General features: G+C 36.4%; 1 protein-coding gene across 1 annotated transcript in view; it reads right to left on the minus strand.

Annotated features, from left to right (window-relative positions):
* The window catches only part of LOC114842121 (uncharacterized), a 38,035-nt gene extending 24,643 nt beyond the window's left edge, over positions 1–13,392 (minus strand). The window contains exons 1-2 of the transcript XR_003783260.3: positions 13,144–13,392; positions 12,425–12,524 (exon numbers count right to left, since the gene is read on the minus strand). The gene's annotated coding sequence lies outside the window, so the exon portion shown is untranslated. The remainder of the gene's footprint in view (positions 1–12,424; positions 12,525–13,143) is intronic.
* Between the last annotated feature and the right edge of the window lie 287 nt (positions 13,393–13,679).

A 13,679-nucleotide genomic window follows, 5' to 3' on the forward strand; every position in this document is an offset into this window, starting at 1 on the left:
ATCGTCTAACGATGACGCACGTTTAGAACGTTGACCGATGATTCTGCGATGAAGCGTTGAGAAGTAGATAGCGACCGAAAAACGGGGCGAAATAATAAGAATAAGAATAATAACTAGAAAAAGTAATTTCTCGAGAAATTACGTGGGAGAGCTGATCTGCTGCCGCAACGATGACAAACGCTGATTAAGCTGCTGATTAAGCTGCTGACGTCAAAAAGTTGACTACATCCAAAAGTTGACTACGGCAAAACGATGAAAACGAGGAAACGATGACAAAGATTAAAACGATGACAAAAGATGGCGATTAAAAACATGATGATTAAAAAGATGACCAAGGTCATACTAAGACAAGATTAAAATATGACAATGACTCAAAAGTTGACTAAGGTAAAAAGATGTCAAAGATTAAAAAGTTGACCAGAGTGCATTGTTGACAATCATAAATAAGCTCACTATCTTTTTGATTTGAAGAAAGTATTTGTAAATAATTACCTAACTGTGTAATAGTTTAATAACTATTAAAAATTTACCAGTCAGAAACAAAAATCTTGCCATTTAAGATAATAAATTACATTGGTGCTTTTATTTTGAAAGGATTTAGAGGTTGTGTGTGAGTGATTACTAAATTATAAAATAGTCATTAGATAGTCATAATTTATCATTCAATAGCAAGAATAGCCCTATTAAAGCAAAAGATTTAGATTTAGCCCTTTCAGAATAAAAGCACCCTAATAAGTTTGAGTGGCTATTTACTGAACTCTAAAGTAGTCTCATTAACGATTGGTTAGTATTCAGAACCACAAACTTTCTAATCAATCTTGCCATTAAAAGTAAAAAATTGTAATTGGTGCTTTTATTTTGAAAGGATTTAGAGGAAATGTGTGGGGGTAATAGCGTAACTGTCAACTAGTCTTTAAATAATCATAATTACCCATTCAAAGGCAAAAACAGTGCAGTTAAAGCTAATAATTGGCATTGGTGCTTTTATTTTGAAAGGATGTAGAGGAAGCATGTGTGGGTCATTACTAAACTGTTAATCTATATTTAAACAGTCATAATTACCCATCTAAAAGCAGAAATATTGCTATTAAAGCTAATTATTTGGCTTGGTGCTTTTATTTTGAAAGGATTTAGAGGAAGTGTGTGCTTAATTACTACACAATCCAATAGTGTAGTTGAGTAATCAGTAACAAGCATGGAACTGCTGTCTACACTGAGCATCAGGAGTTTGACCTGTCAGTGAAATCTGCAGCTGCGCCGTCGCCATGGAGACGAAAGGCGGGAAAATCAGGCTCACTCTGCTCTGTAAAAGCAGAGTTTCACCCTGTATAAACAGGCTTGTTTCAGCTAAACCATGATAGTTATCACATAAATTATTTCATTTTACGAGTCCCAAGGCTTCAATGAGCAAATGGTGTGAATTTTATGTTTAAGGACAAAAGCTTGTAGCCACAGTGGCAATTTCAAAATATGTCTCCTCTGTTTTTCTCCTCAGACGTCTGCCAAAAATTATCATTAGAGTCAATGGGAGAATTTCAGGATCTCTCTGCACTTTGAGGTCGATAGTGACTAAAGTATAGGTCTGAGGGTATATCCAGACACATCATTAGAAAGAAGACAAGTATGACTACGATTTAGAGAAGTAATTACGTTGATAGAGTAAAAATTGTGGCTGTAGTGACGAGTTAGAGACAGAAGTTCTGTCTTAAAAAAGCGCACCTTCTCACTGTAGCTGTGACATCACGCACTCTAGCAGAGCCAATACACACTAATGGAAAAGCTGAAAATTTAACTAAAACCACACGATATTTAAACGCTTACAAGTTGAAAACTATAAAAGATACGAGGACGCTGATTTACACGGAGAACGATGAAACATGATAGATGCTTTTGACGTTGAAATGACGTTTCTACGCCAAAGTATGACGATGATAGACGCTGATGAAAAGAGGGAAGTTGACAGAAAGTTGAACGATGATTCCCATAGACGACCATTTTAAAAAAACGAAGAAAAACGTTGAATAACGTTAAAAGTTTAAAAGCTGAAAACGTGAAAAGTAATAGCCTGCATCGTCTAACGATGACGCACGTTTAGAACGTTGAACGATGATTCTACGATGAAGCGTTGAGAAGTAGATAGCGACCGAAAAACGGGGCGAAATAATAAGAATAATAACTAGAAAAAGTAATTTCTCGAGAAATTACGTGGGAGAGCTGATCTGCTGCCGCAACGATGACAAACGCTGATTAAGCTGCTGACGTCAAAAAGTTGACTACGTCCAAAAGTTGACTACGGCAAAACGATGAAAACGAGGAAACGATGACAAAGATTAAAACGATGACAAAAGATGGCGATTAAAAACATGATGATTAAAAAGATGACCAAGGTCATACTAAGACAAGATTAAAATATGACAATGATTCAAAAGTTGACCAAGGTAAAAAATATATCACAGATTAAAAAGTTGACCAGAGTGCATTGTTGACAATCATAAATAAGCTGACTAGCTTTTTAATTTGAAGAAAGTATTTGTAAATAATTACCTGTGTAATAGTTTAATAACTAGTAAAAATTTACCAGTCAGAAACAAAAATCTTGCCATTTAAGGTAATAAATTACATTGGTGCTTTTATTTTGAAAGGATTTAGAGGTTGTGTGTGGGCGATTACTAAACTATAAAATAGTCATTAGATAATCATAATTTATCATTCAATAGCAAGAATAGCCCTATTAAAGCAAAAGATTTAGATTTAGCCCTTTCAGAATAAAAGCACCTTAATAAGTTTGAGTGGCTATTTACTGAACTCTAAAGTAGTCTCTATAACGATTGGCAAGTATTCAGAACCACAAATTTTCTAATCAATCTTGCCATTAAAGGTAATAAATTGTAATTGGTGCTTTTATTTTGAAAGGATTTAGAGGAAATGTGTGGGGGTAATAGCGTAACTGTCAATTAGTCTTTAAATAATCATAATTACCCATTCAAAGGCAAAAACAGTGCAGTTAAAGCTAATAATTGGCATTGGTGCTTTTATTTTGAAAGGATTTAGAGGAAGCATGTGTGGGTAATTACTAATCTGTTAATCTATCTTTAAAAAGTCATAATTACCCATCTAAAAGCAGAAATACTGCTATTAAAGCTAATTATTTGGCTTGGTGCTTTTATTTTGAAAGGATTTAGAGGAAGTGCGTGCGTAATCACTACACAATCCAATAGTGTGGTTGACTAATCAGTAACAAGCATGGAACTGCTCTGTACACTGAGCATCAGCAGTTTGACCTGTCAGTCAAATCTGCAGCTGCGCCGTCGCCATGGAGACAAAAGGCGGGAAAATCAGGCTCATTCTGCTCTGTAAAAAGCAGAGTTTCACCCTGTATAAACAGGCTTGTTCCAGCTAAACCATAATAGTTATCACAAAGATTAGTTCATTTTTCGAGTCCCAAGGCTTCAATGACCAAATGGTGTGAATTTTATGTTTGAGGATAAAAGCTTGTAGCCACAGTGGCAATTTCAAAATATGTCTCCTCTGTTTTTCTCCCCAGACGTCTGCCGAAAATTATCATTAGAGTCTATGGGAGAATTTCGGGATCTCTCTGCGCTTTGAGGTTGATAGCGACTAAAGTATAGGTCTGAGGGTATATCCAGACACATCATTAGAAAGAAGACAAGTATGACTACGATTTAGTGAAGTAATTATGTTGATAGAGTAAAAATTGTGGCTGTAGTGACGAGTTAGAGACAGAAGTTCTGTCTTAAAAAAGCGCACCTTCTCACTGTAGCTGTGACATCACACACTCTAACTGACCCAATACACACTAATGGAAAAGCTGAAAATTTAACAAAAACCACACCATATTTAAACGCTCACAAGTCGAAAACTATAAAAGATACGAGGACGCTGATTTACACGGAGAACGCTGAAAGATGATAGACGCTTTTGACGTTGAAATGACGTTTCTACGCCAAAGTATGACGATGACAGAAGCTGACGAAAAGAGGCAAGTTGACAAAAAGTTGAACGATGATTCCCATAGACGACCATTATAAAAAAACGACGAAAAACGTTGAATAACGTTAAAAGTTGAAAAGCTGAAAACGTGAAAAGTAATAGCCCCCATCCCCTAAAGACGACACACGTTTAGAAAGTTGAACGGCGATTCTACGGTCGAAGCGTTGGGACGATGAAAGCGACCGAAAAACGGGGCGAAATAAGAAGAAAAACTAGAAAAAGTAATTTCTCGAGAAATTACGTGGGAGAGCTGATCTGCTGCCGCAACGATGACAAACGCTGATTAAGCTGCTGACGTCAAAAAGTTGACTACGGCAAAACGATGAAAACGATGAAAACGAGAAAACGTTGACAAAGATTAAAACGATGACAAAAGATGGCGATTAAAAAGATGATGATTAAAAAGATGACCAAGGTCATACTATGACAATATTAAAGAGATGACAATGATTCAAAAGTTGACCACGGTTAAAAGATGTCAAAGATTAAAAAGTTGACCAAGGGGCATTGTTGACAATCATAAATAAGCTCACTATCTTTTTGATTTGAAGAAAGTATTTGTAAATAATTACCTAACTGTGTAATATTTTAATAACTAGTAGAAATTTACCAGTCAGAAACAAAAATCTTGCCATTTAAGGTAATAAATTACATTGGTGCTTTTATTTTGAAAGGATTTAGAGGTTGTGTGTGGGCGATTACTAAACTATAAAATAGTCATTAGATAGTCATAATTTATCATTCAATAGCAAGAATGGCCCTATTAAAGCAAAAGATTTAGATTTAGCCCTTTCAGAATAAAAGCACCCTAATAAGTTTGAGTGGCTATTTACTGAACTCTAAAGTAGTCCCATTAACGATTGGTAAGTATTCAGAACCACAATTTTTTTTTAATCAATCTTGCCATTAAAGGTAATAAATTGTAATTGGTGCTTTTATTTTGAAAGGATTTAGAGGAAATGTGTGGGGGGTAATAGCGTAACTGTCAATTAGTCTTTAATTACCCATTAATAATCATAATTACCCATTCAAAGGCAAAAACAGTGCAGTTAAAGCTAATAATTGGCATTGGTGCTTTTATTTTGAAAGGATGTAGAGGAAGCACGTGTGGGTAATTACTAAACTGTTATTCTATCTTTAAATAGTCATAATTACCCATCTAAAAGTTGAAATATTGCTATTAAAGCTAATTATTTGGCTTGGTGCTTTTATTTTGAAAGGATTAAGAGGAAGTGTGTGCTTAATTACTACACAATCCAATAGTGTAGTTGAGTAATCAGTAACAAGCATGGAACTGCTGTCTACACTGAGCATCAGGAGTTTGACCTGTCAGTCAAATCTGCAGCTGCGCCGTCGCCATGGAGACAAAAGGCGGGAAAATCAGGCTCACTCTGCTCTGTGAAAGCAGAGTTTTACCCTGTATAAACAGGCTTGTTCCAGCTAAACCATGATAGTTATCACAAAAATTATTTCATTTTACGAGTCCCAAGGCTTCAATGAGCAAATGGTGTGAATTTTATGTTTGAGGATAAAAGCTTGTAGCCACAGTGGCAATTTCAAAATATGTCTCCTCTGTTTTTCTCCCCAGACGTCTGCCGAAAATTATCATTAGAGTCTATGGGAGAATTTCGGGATCTCTCTGCGCTTTGAGGTTGATAGCGACTAAAGTATAGGTCTGAGGGTAAAGCCAGACACATCATTAGAAAGAAGACAAGTATGACTACGATTTAGTGAAGTAATTACGTTGATAGAGTAAAAATTGTGGCTGTAGTGACAAGTTAGAGACAGAAGTTCTGTCTTAAAAAAGCGCACCTTCTCACTGTAGCTGTGACATCACGCACTCTAACTGACCCAATACACACTAATGGAAAAGCTGAAAATTTAACAAAAACCACACCATATTTAAACGCTCACAAGTCGAAAACTATAAAAGATACGAGGACGCTGATTTACACGGAGAATGCTGAAAGATGATAGACGCTTTTGACGTTGAAATGACGTTTCTACGCCAAAGTATGACGATGACAGAAGCTGACGAAAAGAGGCAAGTTGACAAAAAGTTGAACGATGATTCCCATAGACGACCATTATAAAAAAACGACGAAAAACGTTGAATAACGTTAAAAGTTGAAAAGCTGAAAACGTGAAAAGTAATAGCCCCCATCCCCTAAAGACGACACACGTTTAGAAAGTTGAACGGCGATTCTACGACGAAGCGTTGAGACGATGAAAGCGACCGAAAAACGGGGCGAAATAAGAAGAAAAACTAGAAAAAGTAATTTCTCGAGAAATTACCTGGGAGAGCTGATCTGCTGCCGCAACGATGACGAACGCTGATTAAGCTGCTGACGTCAAAAAGTTGACTGCGTCCAAAAGTTGACTACGGCAAAGCGATGAAAACGAGAAAACGTTGACAAAGAATAAAACGATGACAAAAGATGGCGATTAAAGATGACCAATGTCATACTAGGACAAGATTAAAATATGACAATGATTCAAAAGTTGACCAAGGTAAAAAATATATCACAGATTAAAAAGTTGACCAGAGTGCATTGTTGACAATCATAAATAAGCTGACTAGCTTTTTAATTTGAAGAAAGTATTTGTAAATAATTACCTGTGTAATAGTTTAATAACTAGTAAAAATTTACCAGTCAGAAACAAAAATCTTGCCATTTAAGGTAATAAATTACATTGGTGCTTTTATTTTGAAAGGATTTAGAGGTTGTGTGTGGGCGATTACTAAACTATAAAATAGTCATTAGATAATCATAATTTATCATTCAATAGCAAGAATAGCCCTATTAAAGCAAAAGATTTAGATTTAGCCCTTTCAGAATAAAAGCACCTTAATAAGTTTGAGTGGCTATTTACTGAACTCTAAAGTAGTCTCTATAACGATTGGCAAGTATTCAGAACCACAAATTTTCTAATCAATCTTGCCATTAAAGGTAATAAATTGTAATTGGTGCTTTTATTTTGAAAGGATTTAGAGGAAATGTGTGGGGGTAATAGCGTAACTGTCAATTAGTCTTTAAATAATCATAATTACCCATTCAAAGGCAAAAACAGTGCAGTTAAAGCTAATAATTGGCATTGGTGCTTTTATTTTGAAAGGATTTAGAGGAAGCATGTGTGGGTAATTACTAATCTGTTAATCTATCTTTAAAAAGTCATAATTACCCATCTAAAAGCAGAAATACTGCTATTAAAGCTAATTATTTGGCTTGGTGCTTTTATTTTGAAAGGATTTAGAGGAAGTGCGTGCGTAATCACTACACAATGCAATAGTGTGGTTGACTAATCAGTAACAAGCATGGAACTGCTCTGTACACTGAGCATCAGCAGTTTGACCTGTCAGTCAAATCTGCAGCTGCGCCGTCGCCATGGAGACAAAAGGCGGGAAAATCAGGCTCATTCTGCTCTGTAAAAAGCAGAGTTTCACCCTGTATAAACAGGCTTGTTCCAGCTAAACCATAATAGTTATCACAAAGATTAGTTCATTTTTCGAGTCCCAAGGCTTCAATGACCAAATGGTGTGAATTTTATGTTTGAGGATAAAAGCTTGTAGCCACAGTGGCAATTTCAAAATATGTCTCCTCTGTTTTTCTCCCCAGACGTCTGCCGAAAATTATCATTAGAGTCTATGGGAGAATTTCGGGATCTCTCTGCGCTTTGAGGTTGATAGCGACTAAAGTATAGGTCTGAGGGTATATCCAGACACATCATTAGAAAGAAGACAAGTATGACTACGATTTAGTGAAGTAATTATGTTGATAGAGTAAAAATTGTGGCTGTAGTGACGAGTTAGAGACAGAAGTTCTGTCTTAAAAAAGCGCACCTTCTCACTGTAGCTGTGACATCACACACTCTAACTGACCCAATACACACTAATGGAAAAGCTGAAAATTTAACAAAAACCACACCATATTTAAACGCTCACAAGTCGAAAACTATAAAAGATACGAGGACGCTGATTTACACGGAGAACGCTGAAAGATGATAGACGCTTTTGACGTTGAAATGACGTTTCTACGCCAAAGTATGACGATGACAGAAGCTGACGAAAAGAGGCAAGTTGACAAAAAGTTGAACGATGATTCCCATAGACGACCATTATAAAAAAAACGACGAAAAACGTTGAATAACGTTAAAAGTTGAAAAGCTGAAAACGTGAAAAGTAATAGCCCCCATCCCCTAAAGACGACACACGTTTAGAAAGTTGAACGGCGATTCTACGACGAAGCGTTGGGACGATGAAAGCGACCGAAAAACGGGGCGAAATAAGAAGAAAAACTAGAAAAAGTAATTTCTCGAGAAATTACGTGGGAGAGCTGATCTGCTGCCGCAACGATGACAAACGCTGATTAAGCTGCTGACGTCAAAAAGTTGACTACGGCAAAACGATGAAAACGATGAAAACGAGAAAACGTTGACAAAGATTAAAACGATGACAAAAGATGGCGATTAAAAAGATGATGATTAAAAAGATGACCAAGGTCATACTATGACAATATTAAAGAGATGACAATGATTCAAAAGTTGACCACGGTTAAAAGATGTCAAAGATTAAAAAGTTGACCAAGGGGCATTGTTGACAATCATAAATAAGCTGACTATCTTTTTGATTTGAAGAAAGTATTTGTAAATAATTACCTAACTGTGTAATATTTTAATAACTAGTAGAAATTTACCAGTCAGAAACAAAAATCTTGCCATTTAAGGTAATAAATTACATTGGTGCTTTTATTTTGAAAGGATTTAGAGGTTGTGTGTGGGCGATTACTAAACTATAAAATAGTCATTAGATAGTCATAATTTATCATTCAATAGCAAGAATGGCCCTATTAAAGCAAAAGATTTAGATTTAGCCCTTTCAGAATAAAAGCACCCTAATAAGTTTGAGTGGCTATTTACTGAACTCTAAAGTAGTCCCATTAACGATTGGTAAGTATTCAGAACCACAATTTTTTTTTAATCAATCTTGCCATTAAAGGTAATAAATTGTAATTGGTGCTTTTATTTTGAAAGGATTTAGAGGAAATGTGTGGGGGTAATAGCGTAACTGTCAATTAGTCTTTAATTACCCATTAATAATCATAATTACCCATTCAAAGGCAAAAACAGTGCAGTTAAAGCTAATAATTGGCATTGGTGCTTTTATTTTGAAAGGATGTAGAGGAAGCACGTGTGGGTAATTACTAAACTGTTATTCTATCTTTAAATAGTCATAATTACCCATCTAAAAGTTGAAATATTGCTATTAAAGCTAATTATTTGGCTTGGTGCTTTTATTTTGAAAGGATTAAGAGGAAGTGTGTGCTTAATTACTACACAATCCAATAGTGTAGTTGAGTAATCAGTAACAAGCATGGAACTGCTGTCTACACTGAGCATCAGGAGTTTGACCTGTCAGTCAAATCTGCAGCTGCGCCGTCGCCATGGAGACAAAAGGCGGGAAAATCAGGCTCACTCTGCTCTGTGAAAGCAGAGTTTTACCCTGTATAAACAGGCTTGTTCCAGCTAAACCATGATAGTTATCACAAAAATTATTTCATTTTACGAGTCCCACGGCTTCAATGAGCAAATGGTGTGAATTTTATGTTTGAGGACAAACGTTTGTAGCCACAGTGGCAATTTCAAAATACGTCTCCTCTGTTTTTCTCCCCAGACGTCTGCCAAAAATTATCATTAGAGTCTATGGGAGAATTTCAGGATCTCTCTGCACTTTGAGGTCGATAGCGACTAAAGTATAGGTCTGAGGGTAAAGCCAGACACATCATTAGAGAGAAGACAAATATGACTACGATTTAGTGAAGTAATTACGTTGATAGAGTAAAAATTGTGGCTGTAGTGACAAGTTAGAGACAGAAGTTCTGTCTTAAAAAAGCGCACCTTCTCACTGTAGCTGTGACATCACGCACTCTAACTGACCCAATACACACTAATGGAAAAGCTGAAAATTTAACAAAAACCACACCATATTTAAACGCTCACAAGTCGAAAACTATAAAAGATACGAGGACGCTGATTTACACGGAGAACGTTGAAAGATGATAGACGCTTTTGACGTTGAAATGACGTTTCTACGCCAAAGTATGACGATGATAGACGCTGATGAAAAGAGGGAAGTTGACAGAAAGTTGAACGATGATTCCCATAGACGACCATTATAAAAAAAACGACGGAAAAAGTTGAATAACGTTAAAAGTTGAAAAGCTGAAAACGTGAAAAGTAATAGCCTGCATCGTCTAACGATGACGCACGTTTAGAACATTGAACGATGATTCTACGATGAAGCGTTGAGAAGTAGATAGCGGCCGAAAAACAGGGCGAAATAATAATAATAAAGAGCGAAGATCTCAATAGTGTGAGAGCTGTTCAGCTCTCCCACTAATAAAGAGCGAAGATATCAATAGTGTGAGAGCTGTTCAGCTCTCCCACTAATAAAGAGCGAAGATATCAATAGTGTGAGAGCTGTTCAGCTCTCCCACTAATAAAGAGCGAAGATATCAATAGTGTGAGAGCTGTTCAGCTCTCCCACTAATAAAGAGCGAAGATATCAATAGTGTGAGAGCTGTTCAGCTCTCCCACTAATAAAGAGCGAAGATATCAATATTGTGAGAGCTGTTCAGCTCTCCCACTAATAAAGAGCGAAGATATCAATATTGTGAGAGCTGTTCAGCTCTCCCACTAATAAAGAGCGAAGATATCAATAGTGTGAGAGCTGTTCAGCTCTCCCACTAATAAAGAGCGAAGATATCAATAGTGTGAGAGCTGTTCAGCTCTCCCACTAAAAATAAAGAGCGAAGATATCAATAGTGTGAGAGCTGTTCAGCTCTCCCACTAATAAAGAGCGAAGATCTCAATAGTGTGAGAGCTGTTCAGCTCTCCCACTAATAAAGAGCGAAGATCTCAATAGTGTGAGAGCTGTTCAGCTCTCCCACTAATAAAGCTTAGAAAAACAATACAGTGAATGCTTTGCAGCATTCACTGTGATAATAAAGCTTAGAAAAACAATACAGTGAATGCTTTGCAGCATTCACTGTGATAAAGAGCGAAGATATCAATAGTGTGAGAGCTGTTCAGCTCTCCCACTAATAAAGAGCGAAGATATCAATAGTGTGAGAGCTGTTCAGCTCTCCCACTAATAAAGAGCGAAGATATCAATAGTGTGAGAGCTGTTCAGCTCTCCCACTAATAAAGAGCGAAGATCTCAATAGTGTGAGAGCTGTTCAGCTCTCCCACTAATAAGAAGAAAAATAAAGAGCGAAGATATCAATAGTGTGAGAGCTGTTCAGCTCTCCCACTAATAATAAAGACCGAAGATAACAATATTGTGAGAGCTGTTCAGCTCTTCCACTAACTAGAAAAAGTAATTTCTCGAGAAATTACGTGGGAGAGCTGATCTGCTGCCGCAACGATGCCAAACGCTGATTAAGCTGCTGACGTCAAAAGGTTGACTACGTCCAAAAGTTGACTACGGCAAAACGATGAAAACGATGAAAACGAGAAAACGTTGACAAAGATTAAAACGATGACAAAAGATGGCGATTAAAAAGATGATGACAATATGACAATATTAAAGAGATGACAATGATTCAAAAATTGACCAAGGTAAAAAGATGTCAAAGATTAAAAAGTTGACCAAGGTGCATTGTTGACAATCATAAATAAGCTGACTAGCTTTTTGATTTGAAGAACGTATTTGTAAATAAATACCTGCGTAATAGTTTAATAACTAGTAAAAATTTACCAGTCAGAAACAAAAATCTTGCCATTTAGGGTAATAAATTACATTGGTGCTTTTATTTTAAAAGGATTTAGAGGTTGTGTGTGAGTGATTACTAAACAATAAAATAGTCATTAGATAGTCATAATTTATCATTCAATAGCAAGAATAGCCCTATTAAAGCAAAATATTTAGATGTAGCCCTCAGAATAAAAGCACCCTAATAAGTGTGAGTGGTTATTTGCTGAACTCTATAATAGTCTCATTAACGACTGACTAACCTTGACTGCAAAAGATTTGCAATCCAGTATTAAAAAGAATAAGTTTGATTTATAATTATTATTATTGTCCCATTACTCATGCATTACTCACTTAAAAAGTGGGGGGCATATATGCAAACTGTCAATAATAATAATTCCTACACCGTTCACCTGATTTTAATGTAAATACCTTCAAATTAAAGCTGACAGTCTGCAGTTGAAAAACATCTTTGTCGTTGCATTTCAAATCTATTGCGGTGGTGTATAGAGCCAAAAATGTTGGAATTGTGTTGCTGTCCCAATATTTATGGACCTGACTATATATTTCCCTCTTTGTCATTTATTTGCAAATGCTCTTATGTTGATCCCAGTACTACAACAACCGTCTAAGCAACTAACTAAGCACAACTTAGCCGCACACCTGATGATTGTGTAGATGAAAGTGAAATTCATGAGGCAGCATCTGTGACACCGGTGTCATCCTCATCTGTGTCAATTGTATCACAGACCACAGCTAGATTCTGTGGAAAACACAAAGCAAATATTAACACAGCACATACACAAGATTAAGTAATCAATATTGCATACAGTACAATGGAATAGGAACAGAGGGATAGTCTGGACTGTGCCGTTAATATACATTTATACTACACAAGTAGCTCTTTCAGTATCAGTTAGTAGGAGACCTCAAATCTGTCCGCTAGGTACGTTTCACTTCTATTTGGGGCCTAATAAGATAATGAGGGAGACTTGAGTTTATCCCCTCCTCACCAGTGAGTCACCTGCAGCTGACTGAATCATTCACCATCCCCAACTACTGAATATCTTTTCACTGCAACTAGATGACGTTTTATATGTGACAATGTTATTTTTTTGTTGCTGCATTATTTTATTATTTAAATTAGAATTTTGCATGAAAATTAGTGTCAAAAGAAGCAAGGTCAAACCTGGTTGTGTGGCACTACAGCATGTGCAGACTAGCTAGCTAGCGCATTGCTGTTGGCTAAGATGGCCATTGAAGCTACAGTAGTAGAGTTTCAGAACACCTTACTCGAGTTAATATAATGTCCAAACCACATACAAGTGAATTAAACAGCCCAATATTATAATGGAAGTTTAGTTTAATTACTCAAAGCTTACCATTTCTGTCGTTGCTTGGCAAGCAGCTCCACTCTTCTGTGTCGCATGAATGCTGTCTCTCCGCTCCAAGGGAGCAGGCGTGGCAATCAAAAGGGGGCGCTTGATTTGTCATATGGCGCACACCAGATTAACTCCGCACATTGTTATAAATAGCACAACAGAAACCAACGGCTCAGAGGTGTAAAAGAACAAACTGCAAGATTACTGGGCAGTAGTTTATAGGGGGGACATGGTGAAGGTGGGGACTTCAAATGTCAGGATCAGTGTAATATCTACTGTTACTGAGAGTGATTGAAAGCACTATATATATATTTTTTGCTAACTGAAAAAAATATTACCTAACTAAACTACAGTTGGAAAAACAAATAAACAGAATGTAGATTTTAAAAATCCTTATATAAGAATTATGTTTGCATGAATACAGATATTTTTTATTTTTTTTTCAAAATACTAAATGTGCACTAAACTCAGATACAAAAGGCTACACTGTACACACCCACTGGACTGAAAGGGAGCCTACTAAGTGGCAGGAAAAC

This window comes from Betta splendens, chromosome 15 (assembly GCF_900634795.4).
Source record: "Betta splendens chromosome 15, fBetSpl5.4, whole genome shotgun sequence".
In the NCBI taxonomy this organism is placed as follows: Eukaryota; Metazoa; Chordata; class Actinopteri; order Anabantiformes; family Osphronemidae; genus Betta; species Betta splendens.